General features: G+C 44.1%; 1 protein-coding gene across 2 annotated transcripts in view; it reads right to left on the reverse strand.

The window, feature by feature from the left end:
- LOC124545189 (RISC-loading complex subunit tarbp2-like) overlaps positions 1-14183 on the reverse strand; it is a 91514-nt gene that overhangs the window by 54734 nt on the left and 22597 nt on the right. The gene's annotated exons all lie outside the window — the stretch shown is intronic.

The raw sequence follows: 14183 nt of genomic DNA on the forward strand, positions 1-14183 counted from the left end.
TTTTTAAAAAAATTGATGTGTTAAAATTGACTTTTTCTTTTCAAGATTGCCGAAAGGTTGTTTTTGTTGGCGAACGGTGAAAATGGATTTGATACCGAACTCTCATTTATATACTACTGAACTTACAGCAGACGCAGTACCCATCACAGAAGATGACCTGACTAGTCGGAGATGCAAGTCAAGCATTACAGCAGTGCCACAACAGCGCATGGCAACCACTGGCTTTTATCTCGGATAATCTGTCTATCACAGCAAAAGTGGAGCCCATATGACAAGGAACTACTCTCGATTTATGAGTACTTTATCAAGTACTTTCAAGTACTTTCGCCCACGTATTCCGCTGAAACAGCAGCAATTGCTGGCCTCGCCAACATAATCAATTAGTCATTATCAGCTAGCTTAGCACAGACATCAGGTCATTATCAGCTAGCTTAGCACAGACATCAGATACGTCTTTGGAATTAATATAGCAGCAGATTGTCTTTCCCATGTCAGCAGCATTTCAAACACTGTCAATTTCGCGCGGCTCCCCAAGGTAGAGAAGACCAACCAGAAACTCAAGAGTCTCCTCAAGGCCACATCATCATCTGGAAAACCTCGTCCATTCTTGCCAGCTAAATTCTACAGGTACCCCTTTGAAATCATGCATAGCTTGTATAATTTCAGTGTCAGACCAACCCTGCGCCTTGTCTCACAATGATTTGTTTGGCGTAGCATTAAAAAAAAAAAAAAAAATACTGTTGAGACTAGATATGTACATGCAACAAAGCAAAGTTTCCCCTCCACATGCACACACCTAGAAGGGACTTCCTAGACTCAGCTATACCATATACCCACATACATACACTGAGGTGACAGAAGTCATGGGACAGTGATATTCATACACACATCAAAAAAGTTTTGCAGCACCTCAGTTCCGAAATTGCCAGAACCTGCACAGAAAATTGGAATAGAGATCAACATAAACATCATTTCCGCCCTTTTTATTGCTCATGAATACCACACATTGCATGTTGTACTACCATACAGCGAGATCTTCAGAGTGGTGGTCCATTGATTGCTGTACACACTGGTACCACTAATATCCAGTAGCACGTCCTCTGGCATACTACCCACAGGTTCATCAAGGCACTGTTGGTCCACATTGTCCCACTCCTCAATGGCGATTTGGCATAGATCCCTCAGAGTGATTGGTGAGTCACACCATCCATAAACAACCCTTTCCAATCTATCCCAGACACGTTCGGTAGGATTCATGTCTGGAGAATATGCTGGCCAGGCCACTCTAGTCAAACGATGTTGTTGTCCTGAAGGAAGTCATTCACAAGGTGTGCAAGATAGGATGCCTCACCAATATGATGCCGATATGGTGGCAGTATCAGTCGGGGGATGGCATTCACCAATCATAAAGCCCTTACGGCGCCTTTCATGACGACCAGCGGTGTACGACAGTCCCACACAAAGCCACCCCAAAACATCAGGGAACCTCTGCACTTGCTGGACAGCATGTTTAAATAGTTCAGCCTGACCGGTTTGCTTCCAAACATGTCTCCGATGATTGGTTGAAGGCATATGCGACACTCATCGGTGAAGAGAATATAATGCCAATCCTGAGCAGTTCATGTGGCATGTTGTTGAGTGACTGTAGGAGGATACAAGATGACTTGGACAGGATTTGTGATTGGTGTAAAGAATGGCAGCTAACTCTAAATATAGATAAATGTAAATTAATGCAGATGAATAGGAAAAAGAATCCTGTAATGTTTGAATACTCCATTAGTAGTCTACTGCTTGACACAGTCGCGTCGATTAAATATTTGAGCATAACATTGCAGAGCGATATGAAGTGGGACAAGCATGTAATGGCAGTTGTGGGGAAGGCGGATACTCGTCTTCGGTTTATTGGTAGAATTTTGGGAAGATGTGGTTCATCTGTAAAGGAGACCGCTTATAGAACACAGACACGACCTATTCTTGAGTACTGGTCGAGCGTTTGGGATCCCTATCAGGTCGGATTGAGGGAAGACAGAAGCAGTTCAGAGGCGGGCTGCTAGATTTGTTACTGGTGGGTTTAATCATCACGCGAATGTCACGGAAATGCTTCAGGAACTCGGGTGGGAGTCTCTAGAGGAAAGGAGGCGTTCTTTTCGTGAATCGGTACTGAGGAAATTTAGATAACCAGCATTTGAGGCTGACTACAGTAAAATTTTACTGCCGCCAACTTACATTTCACGGAAAGACCACAAAGATAAGAAATTAGGGTTCATACAGAAGCATATAGCCTGTAATTTTTCCCTCGTTCTGTTTGGGAGTGGAACAGGGAGAGCAGATGCTAGTTGTGGTACGAGGTACCCTCCGCCACGCACCGTATGGTGGATTGCGGAGTATGTATGTAGATGTATCTGTACCGCGCTGCATGGTGTCGTGGTTGCAAAGATGGACCTCGCCATGGACATCGGGAGCGAAGTTTTGCATCATGCAGCCTGTTGCACACAGTTTGAGTCTTAACACGACGTCCTGTGGCTGCACGTAAAGCATTATTCAACATGGTGGCGTTGCTGTCAGGGTTCCTTCGAGCCAAAATCTGTAGGTAGGGATCATCCACTGCAGTAGTAGCCCTTTGGCGGACTGAGTGAGGGATGTCATCGACAGTTCCTGTCTCTGTATCTGCTCCGTGTTCGAACAACATCACTTTGGTTCACTCCGCGATGCCTGGACACTTCCCTTGTTGAGAGCCCTTCCTGGCACAAAGAAACAATGCGGACGAGATCAAACCATGGTATTCACCGTCTAGCCATGGTTGAACTACAAACAACACGGGCCGTGTACCTCCTTCCTGGTGGGATGACTGGAACTGATCGGCTGTCGGACCCACTCCGTCTAATAGGCGCTGCTCACTGAGTGATTGTTTACATCTTTGGGCGGGCTTAGTGACATCTCTGAACAGTCAAAGCGACTGCGCCTGTGATACCGTATATACAGTCAACGTCTGTCTTCAGGAGTTCTGGGAACCAGGCTAATGCAAAACTTTTTTGATGTGTGTATGTACAGATGGCGGTAGCATTTCATACACAAGGTATAAAAGGCCATTACATTGGCAGAACTGTCTTCTGTACAGAGGTGATTCGTATGAAAAGGTTTCCGACATGATTATGCCTCCACGACGGGTATTAACAGTCTTAGAAAGCGGAATGGTAGCTTGAGCTAGAACGCATGGTACATTCCATTTCGGAAATCGTTAGAGAACTTAATATTTCGAGATCCACAGTGTCAAAGAGTGTACAGAGAAGACCAAATTTCAGGCATTACCCCATACCACAGACAACGCACTTGTAAGCGGCATTTGCGTGTGGCGTTCTCAACGCTAACAGACAAGCAACACTGCGTGAAAAAAACACAGAAATCAATGTGGGACGTACGATGAACGTATCCATTAGAACACTGCAGTGAAATTTGGCATTAATGGGCTGTGGCAACAGAAGACTGACGCCAGTCCCTTGGCTAAAAACACGACATTCCCTGCAGTGCCTCTCCTGGGCTCATGGCCATATCAGCTGAACCCTAGATGACTGGAAAACTATGGTTGGTTATATGAGTTCCGATTTCGGTCAGTAATAACTAACGGTAGAGTTCGAGCGTGGCGCAGACCCCATGAAACCATGGACGCAAGTTGTCAATGAGGCACTGTGCAAACTGGTGGTGGCTCCAAAATGGTGTGAGCTATTTTGAGTTTGTTTTATGACGCAAAAACAACGAGGGCCATACGCGCCCATGCCAGAACCGTAGGACATGGGAAAAAATAGAGTTAAAAGTGATTACACTTTAAGCTTTGAAGGGCACAGAGAGATTCGGAGCAGATGATGCAACTGAAAATCGTGTGTCTCCAGGTGTACTGTGTGGCCTGATACAGGCTGAAGAGCCCTGCTGTAGATACTGAGCAATGCTCCGGAAGCCGATACCAGAAAACGTGGGTACAAATGACAATGGAATACCCGACACTATAGTTAGTCCGAAAGTCATCAGTGTACACTTAAGTACTATTGCGAAGTTATGTGCGCAGGTCGTGAAACTTACGATGATAGAGCAAGGATGGAGCAGTGTCCTTAGGAAGCGAATGAAGGCCAAGGTGAACACTGGCTACCGCATGCAGCCAAGCTGGTAAAGGGTTAACACCCATCAGGCAAGTGGCAGGTGGCGTGGAGCGAAGCTGTCAGAGCAAGAGTCAAAAGTTAACTCCAGGAGATAACAGAAGAGCAACACGCCCCATACTGGCGATCAAAGGAGTCACTGATGGAGGTGGCATAGGATTGATGGCCAAGCTTGATAAACAAACAGCATGCATACCTGCTGAGGAGGAAGCCTTGGTGGTACGAAAGTCATAGTTTGATAGCTTCCATATACAGACATGTAAAAGCTGCCAGTGGCCACACGGATGCAATGATAGTGGACTGTATTGAAACGGCCTAACATGGACAGACGTGCGGATGCATAAACTAAACACCCATAGTATAGTTTCAAACGGAAAAGGGACAGGTACAAACTGAGGAGAGAGGTCCAATCCGCTCCCCAGGAAGTACCGCTGAGGACATGTAGGGCATTGACGGACCGTTTACAGTGAGTGGCCAGGTAAGATATGAGCGAGGATCAAGAAAGTTTCGTATTGAGTCGAGCCTCAGGAATTACGTAATTTCAACGGAAGAGCAACAGGCCCAAGACATAATGATGGTGGAAGAAACCAATTGCACCGCCAGGAATTGATACAAACTGTTTTGTCAGTGGAAAAGTGAAAACTATTGTCGATGCTCTATGAGTAAAGACAATCTAGACATTGCTGACGACACCAGTCAATGAGACGTGTCCGTGGAGAACTGCAGTAGACGGTAAAATCGTCAATGAAAAGGGAGCTGAAGATGCCCGACAGTAGACAGGTCATAATAGGATTAATGGTGATAGCAAAGATGAAGACGCTCAGGAAGGAACCCTGAGGCATACTATTTTCCTGGGTAAAGGTGTCGGACAAGGCAGAACCCATACGTACCTTGAAAACTTGGTCTTTGAAAACCTCCTGAAGGAAATGGGACATGCAGCCACAGAAGCCTCACGTTAGAGAGGACAGATGATACCAGTTCTCCAGCCCATGTCATAGGCTTTCTCCAAATCGAAAAAAGCGGTCAAAAGTCTGGGATTTCTGTAGAAAACCATTCATGACATGAGCTGACAAGGTGAAAAGATGGTCAAATGCACAATGGCGCGCTCGATATCCACACTGTGCACTGGCTGGTAAACTGCGAGATTCGACCCACCATACTAGCTGGGCATGAATCATACATTCCATCACCTTGCAAACATAGCTGCTGAGAGAAATGGGGGCAATAACTACGAGGAAGGTGTTTGTTCTTACCGGGCTTAGGTATGGGTATGACAGTGACTTCATGCCAGCATCTGGGAAACGTGCCTTCTGCCCAGATGCAATTGTACTTATGCAGGAGATAGTGCTTGCCTGCGAGAGAGGGGTTCTGCAACATCTGAACGTTAACATCGTCCGGCCCTGGGGCAAAGGATTGGAATGATCTAGTTCCCTCATAGCAAGGGCGGCATTGTAGCACTCACAATACTGAAAAGAGAAGGGTAGCGCCCGAGCCTCCTCCACTCATTTCTGATGGAGGAAGGCAGGGTGATAATGGGTGGAGATCAAATCTCCAGAAAATACCGGCCCAAGGTGTTGGACATAGCAATAGGATCCCCTAGTTTATCGTCTGCTACTGTCAGGATGGAAACTGGAGAATGGTCCTTGGTCCCAGAGAGCCATCGGAGGTTGGCCCACACAACTGAAGAGGGAGTTGAACAGCTGAAAGAATTAGTAAATGATATCCAGATAGCTTTTTTGCTATCCCGAAGAACACGGCACTGTGCATGCAACAGTCTACAACAAATGCAGTTTGCCATTTTAGGATGACAGTCAAAAACGCGAAGAGCACATCTGCACACGCAAATGGCATAGCAGCATGCCTCAATCCACCAAGGGACCAGGACACGGGGCAGTAAAGAGGAAGTGGAAGGAATGGAACATTCTGCAGTGCTAAGGATAATATTTGTAAGATATTCTACCAGGTCACCACAACTGGGAAAATGTGGTTCTTTGAAGGTCGCCAGGGAGGAGTAAAGCCTCCAGTTGGCCTTAGTAAGCTGCCATTCAGGTGTGCATGTAGGTGGGTAGGAGACAGCAAACCGATACCACACAGGAAATGATCACTCAAGCATGTGTCAGAGAGAATGGACCACTTGAGACGATGGACAAGCTGGGCAATGCACAAGGACAGGTCAGCCAACAGGGGACCTGTGTGACAGGTTCTGGGAGAGCCCCAACAGGGATGGTGTGCATTAGTCACTGAGCAGCAGAAAGGGGTGAGGGAGTTGCCCAATAAGCTGGAGGGAGTCTGCCCTGGTGACAGCGAATGACAGAGGGATTTAAACGGTTCAAACAGAAAAGGTCAAGTGAGGAAGCAAAAGGCAACATCTAGAAGCCAGATAGTCAGGGAGATGGGCTGACTATGAACGTCATCTCAAATGAGCACCATGACTGTCCAGTGAGATGGAATGCCGTCCTTGGGCGAAAGATCAAAGCAGACTGGGAAGAACTGTGGGAGCTCAAAACAGTCATGAGGATGCAATTCTGTTTCCTAGAGGCAGAGAACAATCGGATGCTGCAATTATAAGAGCAGCCTAAGTCCTCTTTGTTGGATCAAAGGCCGCAAACACTCCACTGAAGGAGAGTCATGCTGAGGAAACAGGTGGGAGGAAAAAATGAAGGGTTTCACTTCAGTGGCTGCCGAGTATGAATCTTCAAAGACTCACTGCTACAGGGCAGAGGCTGGAGGACCCTGCTCTGTGAGATCTACACAGGCATCAGAATTCTCCTCCTCTTTGTCTGTGGAGTCCATGGCGGAAAAATGGTTGGTGGTGCACACCGGCGACATGGACACTGGCCGGGAGAGGGTATCACATGGTGACACTGTCAAAGAGGATCTCAGAGTCAGTGAAGGAGAAGACTACTTGTCTTTGTTTGACTTATCGGAGCTTTTCTGGTTGGCAGAGGGAGACTCAGATGTTGGCTGGCTGGAGGGATGTATAAAGTCTTCATGAGAGTACTCCTTGTGTCCTTTCCAGTCTGCTGGTTGTGTAGGTCACTTTGACCTGTGAGGCGAAAGTTTGGTGGCTTGTTGCACAGCTGGAGGAGGAGATGGTGCTGCTACCATGACTCTGGGCGATTTTACAACTGTAGTTATGAATCTGACGTCTCATGTCTGGGTGGCCCCGTCCTTCTTAGAACAAGAACCAGCATGAACTGTACTGGGTGGCAGCACGCAGGGTGTCCAACTAGCCAGAAACTTGCGAGTGACTGGGTAAGGCACTACTTCCTTCACCCGGATCTCCTGGACAGCCCACTCATCAAGACGCACTGGACAATCTTGGGAGGAGGTGGCATGCAGTTGATACAGTGGGAAGGAGGAGGCAGACAATTAGCCTCGTGAGCATCCCTACAACAGGTTACACATTTGGCTGGGTGTCAACAGGATACTCAAGTGTGGTTGTAATGATGACACTGGTAGCAGCGCATCGGGTTCAGAATGTATGGTCTGACTGTGATAACTTCATAACCTGCTTTGATCTTTGGCCGAAGCACTGCTCTATCAAAAGTGAGTAAAAGAGTGCATGTGGGCACTAAGGAGGCATCTACCCTTTTCATCACCCGGTGCACTGCAGTGACACACTGATCAGAGAGGTACGTTTGGATTTCTGCCTCTGTCAGACCATCGAGCAGCCTAATGTAATTAACACCATGAGAAGAATTCAGTGTTCGACAGGCCTCGACATGAACAGGATAGCCTTGGAGGAGCGAAGCTGCAAGCAGTGGTTGTGGTTGAGGGTCAGAAGTAGTCTCCAAATGCAAAGTGCCATTGCGCAAACGAGAGCAGGATTTTACGGGGCCAGCAAATGCATCAACACCTTTCTGAATACTAATAGGATTTACTATAGCAAAGGATTGATCACCTTCAGTACATGAAACCATGAGGAACCATGGTGCAGCTGGGGGGTGGGGGAGGGTCTTTGAATAATTAGCCTCATTCCGTTAACATCTCATAGACATTGACTCCGAAGAATAAAATTGGCTCATTGTGAGAAAAACCTCCAAGATTGCCAGCATCTCCAATGGCACGCTCCTGCCAACTGAGGGCCTCCTTCAGAAGGGGGCGCACCCACAGATGGTTGTTCATACCTCAGGAACACCTGACAGAGGGGCCAATTGGAAATTTAGAAAGGTAGCAGCTTAGGCAGTCACCCCTCCCTGTGCCTGGTTTGCACACGGGGGTACGTGCGAACCCAAACCTGTCAACTCAGGGCTGGGAATTGTCTGTTACCCAGGCACCTGTTACATGTCAGACACATGGGCTGGCCTTCAGGAGCACACAGGGAGTAAGGAGAAGAAAAAGAGGAACCTCAAATGCAGAACCGGAGAAGGATAGAAGGGGAACAAAGAAAAAAAGGAATGAAAAACAGTGGAGAAACTGTTCTGGTATTGACTGCTGAAACTACAGCATACATTTCCAAAAACCTCCCAGACATGTTTCCCAAGGGAGGGGGACAAAGAACAGCAAGAGGATAGACATGCAGCGCAGAAGGGAAAAGATGCTGCAAAGGCTGAGGCCCTGTGATAGCCAAGCACGAACCCACCAAAGAGCAGTGAGCCCTGTGGGAAGGGGTGAGGGGGGGTGAGGGCTGTGTTCACATGGAATGGACTGGGTCCTCTGGTCCTACTGAACTGATCATTGACTGAAAATGGTTAAGTTCGACTAGTTGGAGACCATTTGCAGCCATTCACAGACTTCATGTCCACAAACAATGATGTGCCATGTCACCAGCCCTCAATTATTCATGACTGGTTTGACAAACATTCTGGACAATTCGAGTGAAAGGTTTCACCACTCAGATTGCCTGACATGAATCCCATTGAACATTTATGGAACATAATAGAGAGGTCAGTTCTTGCACAAAGTCTTGCACAGGCAATACTTTCACCATTACGGACAGCTATAGAGGCAGCATAGCTTAATATTTCTGCAGGTGGCTTCAGTATGACTCGTTGATCCCTGCTGCACTATGCCAGGCAAATGAAGTTCGAGCACGATATTACGACCATGCCAGAACTTACGTCACTTCAGTCTGCTGACTAGATCCATTGCTCCGTCTAATGGCCAACATTACATTCTGACCATAACTGATTTACTCGTTGGCCACTAGAAGCACTAATACATTGGCATTTCTAATCACACACGATCTGGCTAAAGTAGAACACACAACTGTATGTTCGAAGAGCTAACAACTAGGGGCCCCGACAAATCAATACCTTGGGCATATTTCATGACAAACTGGAAACGAGCAAACCACATCTAATTACATACCTATATCACTCCTCCTGGTCTTTTCAAAAGTATTTGAGAAAGTGCCTTATGATAAAACACTGAGCCATTCAATTGAGCAGAACTTGTTACAGAGTGGCTACTGGTTGTGTCATAAGAAGCTCCTGATTAATGGGGGAGGAGGGGGTGAGTAGTATTTCACAATAATGACCTTTTTTTTCCTCTAAGCTGACATATACTAGCCATAAGCAGCAGTTTAACCATGGTTTTTAGACATCGGTAACACTAGTCAACAGCCGTGTTGCATCTGGGATGTCCTACATCAATTAGTATGTAGTTTGGTGTGTAGAATCTGAATGCACGTTTCAAAATGTTCTAGCACATACCATTTGAGTTCTTAAAGGCTTTGTATTCAGTATTTCACTTTTTGCTGTTCTTCTGTTTGATGTTTAATTGTTTGTTTTTGATTTGCAGAGGAGAGCTAGAAGATCTACAAATCGTCAGTAAATGGTTGGTGTGGTAATCCAGTGGTGTGAAAGAGATCCCCAGGGACTGTTTCGTGCGAAAGATAGTGTAAATGTTGTGTGTTTAAAACTCACACTAAGAAAAATGGCAACTAGTAAATGTTGTTGCTGTCCAAACCACCCCAAAAACTTTTGTTATGTATGTGGGAAATTCAGTCCAAAAGCTCAAAGAAAACCAATCACTGACTTGGTTAAGAAAGCACATAAATTGTATTTTGATTATCCTATTGGTGAGCGAGATAAACATTTTGCACCTCACACTGCCTGCATAACCTGTACTACAACCTTAACCGAGTGGTTGAAAGGAAAACACAGAGCCATGCCAATCAGTTCCGATTGTGTGGTGTGAGCCAAATGACCATTATTCAGACTGTTGTGTATTGTTTATTTAAACCGGGGACCTAGAAACGACAGAGAGGCTTCGACCCGTAGTAACCCTCAGTGGTTCACAACATCACAACAGGCCACAGCAGTCCACCCACCCCACCGCTGCCCCACACTGAACCCAGGGTTATCATGCATTTTGGCCCCCAATGGACTCGCCCCCCCCCCCCCCCCTCCCCCAGGGAACATCTCATACCAGACGAGTGTAACCCCCAATTTTTAAGTGAGAGTAATTATACGGGGAACCTGAACGCATTTGCTGAGGTAGATGGAAAACCGCCTTAAAAACCCATCCACAGGTTGGCCTGCACACCGGACCGCCGGGAGGATTTGTGCCACGGACCGGCACGCCTTCCCACTCAGTAAGCAGCGCATTAGACCGATCCAAATGTACCTACAGTGCATCTGCCTGTGCCCCTTAATGAGGGGTTGCCTGTTCCTGTCTGTAACTTAAAAGCTATGGAACCAGAAACTATGTCAAGTGAATCAGAAAGCAATGAACATATGGAAGAGTACTGCCCTAAATATCATGACACTTCAGCTCAGCTCTTTAATCAAAAGGAAATGAACGATTTGGTTCATGATCTAAAACTTTTGAAACAGCAAGCTGAACACTCGGGGTCGAGACTGCAATAACAGAACCTTCTAGCTCCAGAGACAAAAATTTCCTGTTTCAGATCAATAGGTGCTTCCTTCGCTCAATATTTCGACATGCAGAATTCAACGTGTGTATTTAGAGATGTCAATGGTCTGATGGTGCAGCTGAGTGTACCACATAATCCACAGAAGTGGCGACTATTTATTGACTCCAGTAAAATCAGCTTGAAAGCAGTACTACTGCATAACAGCAATTCATTTGCATTGGTACTTCTGGCTTACGCAGTAGACATGAAAGAAACTTATGTAACCATGGCTTTGTTGCTAGAGGCAATCAAACTTAAGGATCATGAATGGCAGCTTTGCTGCGATTTAAAAGTTGTTGCAATCTTTACAGGTTTACAGGCTGGATTCACGAAATACTGCTGTTTTTTTGTGCCTTTAGGACACCAAGAAACAAGATACAGTCAAGGAATTGCAAATGTGAACAATACCCCATTGGTTGAGCCTGATAAAATAATTTTGCCTCCCCTTCATTTCAAGCTAGGCTTTATCAGGAACTTTGTAAAAGCTCTGGACAAAGAAGGTGAGGCCTTCAATCACTTAAAAGAAAAGTGTCCCAAATTAAGTGAGGCAAAGCTGAGAGAGGGTATATTTGTTGAACCACAAATAAGAAAATTGCTGAAAGATCCAACCTTTGATACCAAACTCACAGATATCCAATTAGCTGCTTGGCCGTCTTTTAATACAATTGGGAAGGGCTTCTTGGGTAACAGAAAATACAAAAACTATGTTACCATTGTGAATGGTCTGTTGGACAACTATAAGAACATGGGGTGTCGCTTAAAATTCACTTTTCACATTCTTTCAGGAAAATTGGGGAGCCGTAAACAATGAGCATGGTGAATGCTTTCACCATGACATTCTTACCATGGAACCCCATTACCAAGGCCACTAGAACCCTTCGATGATGGGGTCTTATTAGGGAGAGTGACGAAACGACAAACAACAGAAGAGCTTCATTGTCATATGTTAAAAAAAGATGATTAAAGGTGAAAATGTCTTCTGAACTAATTTGGACCTTTTATTGGCATCATGCCCATGTATACATACAAAAAGGTATTGATTTCAATGTTCTGAATTTGTAGTTTTTTGACTTAATTGTGTCAATTTTCTCTATTACCATTTTTAATTCTTCTGTCTATCTAAGAAATGTGATGTCATAGAGAAAAACTGATTTTACCAGTGTATTCAGCATTAGGCAAATCCACCCATTTAGAAACCAGATGCAGAAAAAAATTTTAATTTGTTAATTAGTGTAATTTATATGGAACAATATACATATGTTTAATACACTTATAAATATCAAGTACTTTAAATTTTGTGATTTACAAAGCTCAATAATTCCAATGCTACATTAAAAAACACAGAATACCCTGAGATTTTATGGAATTCCCTGAGATTTCCCTAATTTTTCCAGGTAAATTTTAATTCCCTGAATATCCCAGGTTTTCCAGGAGAATCTCCATCCTGTGTTAACTGCCTCTCAGTACTGTTTTCAAGGATGGTTTTCCACAGAAAAAGCAGTAGAAGACTTAACAAGTGCTACCAGGGGTAGATACAAAAATTATTCTGTTGGCATATTCTCTGACACTGGCAAAGCCTTTGATTGTGCAGGTTAGAAAAAGCCACTTGGGAAACTAAAGTGTCATGGCAGTAACATCCCTCTTGCATGGATTAAATCTTACCTTCCATATTAGAAAGCAGATGCTCTCACTAACACACTGTGACACTGTTTCTGACATGAAACTAACCTCATTCTGAGGAATGTAACATGTGAGGTGCCACAGGGATCGCTACTGCACCCACTCATTTCTAAATAACACAAATGAGCGTTCAGTGACTGAAGAGCAGTTCAAAAACTGTAGTTCTTGCTGATGAAACCAGCATACTGTTCTAGGGTCCAATCTCAATCTTAACAGACAAGGCTCAAATAATAATTTTGGACCACTTTTTGACCTAACAGCATAAACCTTAATTTCACAAAGACTAATATTATGCAGTTTCAAACAAGTAATTATGATCTCCTAGCACCAGAAGTAAGACATTAGTGTTCATACACTGAATGAAGCACAGTGTCAATTTCGGGGTTCATCTGGATAACAAGTTAAAATGAAGTCAGGACATGGAAAAACTGATCAAGAAGCACAGTTCAGCTTGTCGTCTTACTTCACATATTTCCACTTCCTGTTATCTGATGTAATTACCTTCTGGGCAGTGCAGCTAATGTAAATACAGTGTTTATTCAGCAGACCTGAGCATTAAGAATATTAAGTAAGCCACTTCTTTCAGGTCCTTTTTAAAATTCTTGGAATCCTTACACTCACTTCCCAATACACACTACCAGAAGAAACAATGATATTCATTATGCCACATTAAGGTTGTCTGTAGCACAAAAAGAGGTGCACAATGCTGCAACCAAAATCTTTGATCACTTACTCAGTGATATAATGTGTCTGACATATAGTAATGTAAAATTTGAAAATAAACTGAAAAAGTTTATCTTTGGCAACTTCTAGTCTGTAGAAGAATTTCTATTTTTGTGTGTAAAAGATGGTGGGTAGGAATTACTCTTACATATCTATAGTCTTTAAAAATAAATAACTACAAATATAAAAAATAATAAAAAGTGACATTGTAAATGATCAGCCTTTAGATATATTTACAAATAATTTGTTACGTGAATATAAAACAAATTGTTCCACCCCATTATGATTTATTGTGCGAATGATCCACAGAGCATGAAACTACCTACCTTCGTTTACATTTAATCATTTCTGCCGCATATAATACGAATCAGTTGTTCTGAACAATACAGGGTTCAAGACTGAAGTTTCATACGCTGGCAGTAAGTTATTTAACCAACAAAAACATACCTAATTAGCCGCGTTTTCTACAAATTATCTGGAATACCTAGTTTCAGGGACTGAAAAGTTCTGTTAACTGCACAGCAAGCAATGGGGTTTGTTACAAAGCTGTAAGACAAGTAGTAATGTACCACGAATACGACTCAGTATTTACAATTGTAGGCAAATATTTTCTTTGAACAATCAATCAAGTATATATTAATTTATGAATATCAGGTACACAGCAGCTATGTACCGAGACTAAGGAGGCAGCAACTTTTTTTTTTCAATATTTTCTTACTAATTTATATCATTAAATTTAGATGACAAGAACAAACAGCATTAAGCAGTAT

This window comes from Schistocerca americana, chromosome 8 (assembly GCF_021461395.2).
Source record: "Schistocerca americana isolate TAMUIC-IGC-003095 chromosome 8, iqSchAmer2.1, whole genome shotgun sequence".
In the NCBI taxonomy this organism is placed as follows: Eukaryota; Metazoa; Arthropoda; class Insecta; order Orthoptera; family Acrididae; genus Schistocerca; species Schistocerca americana.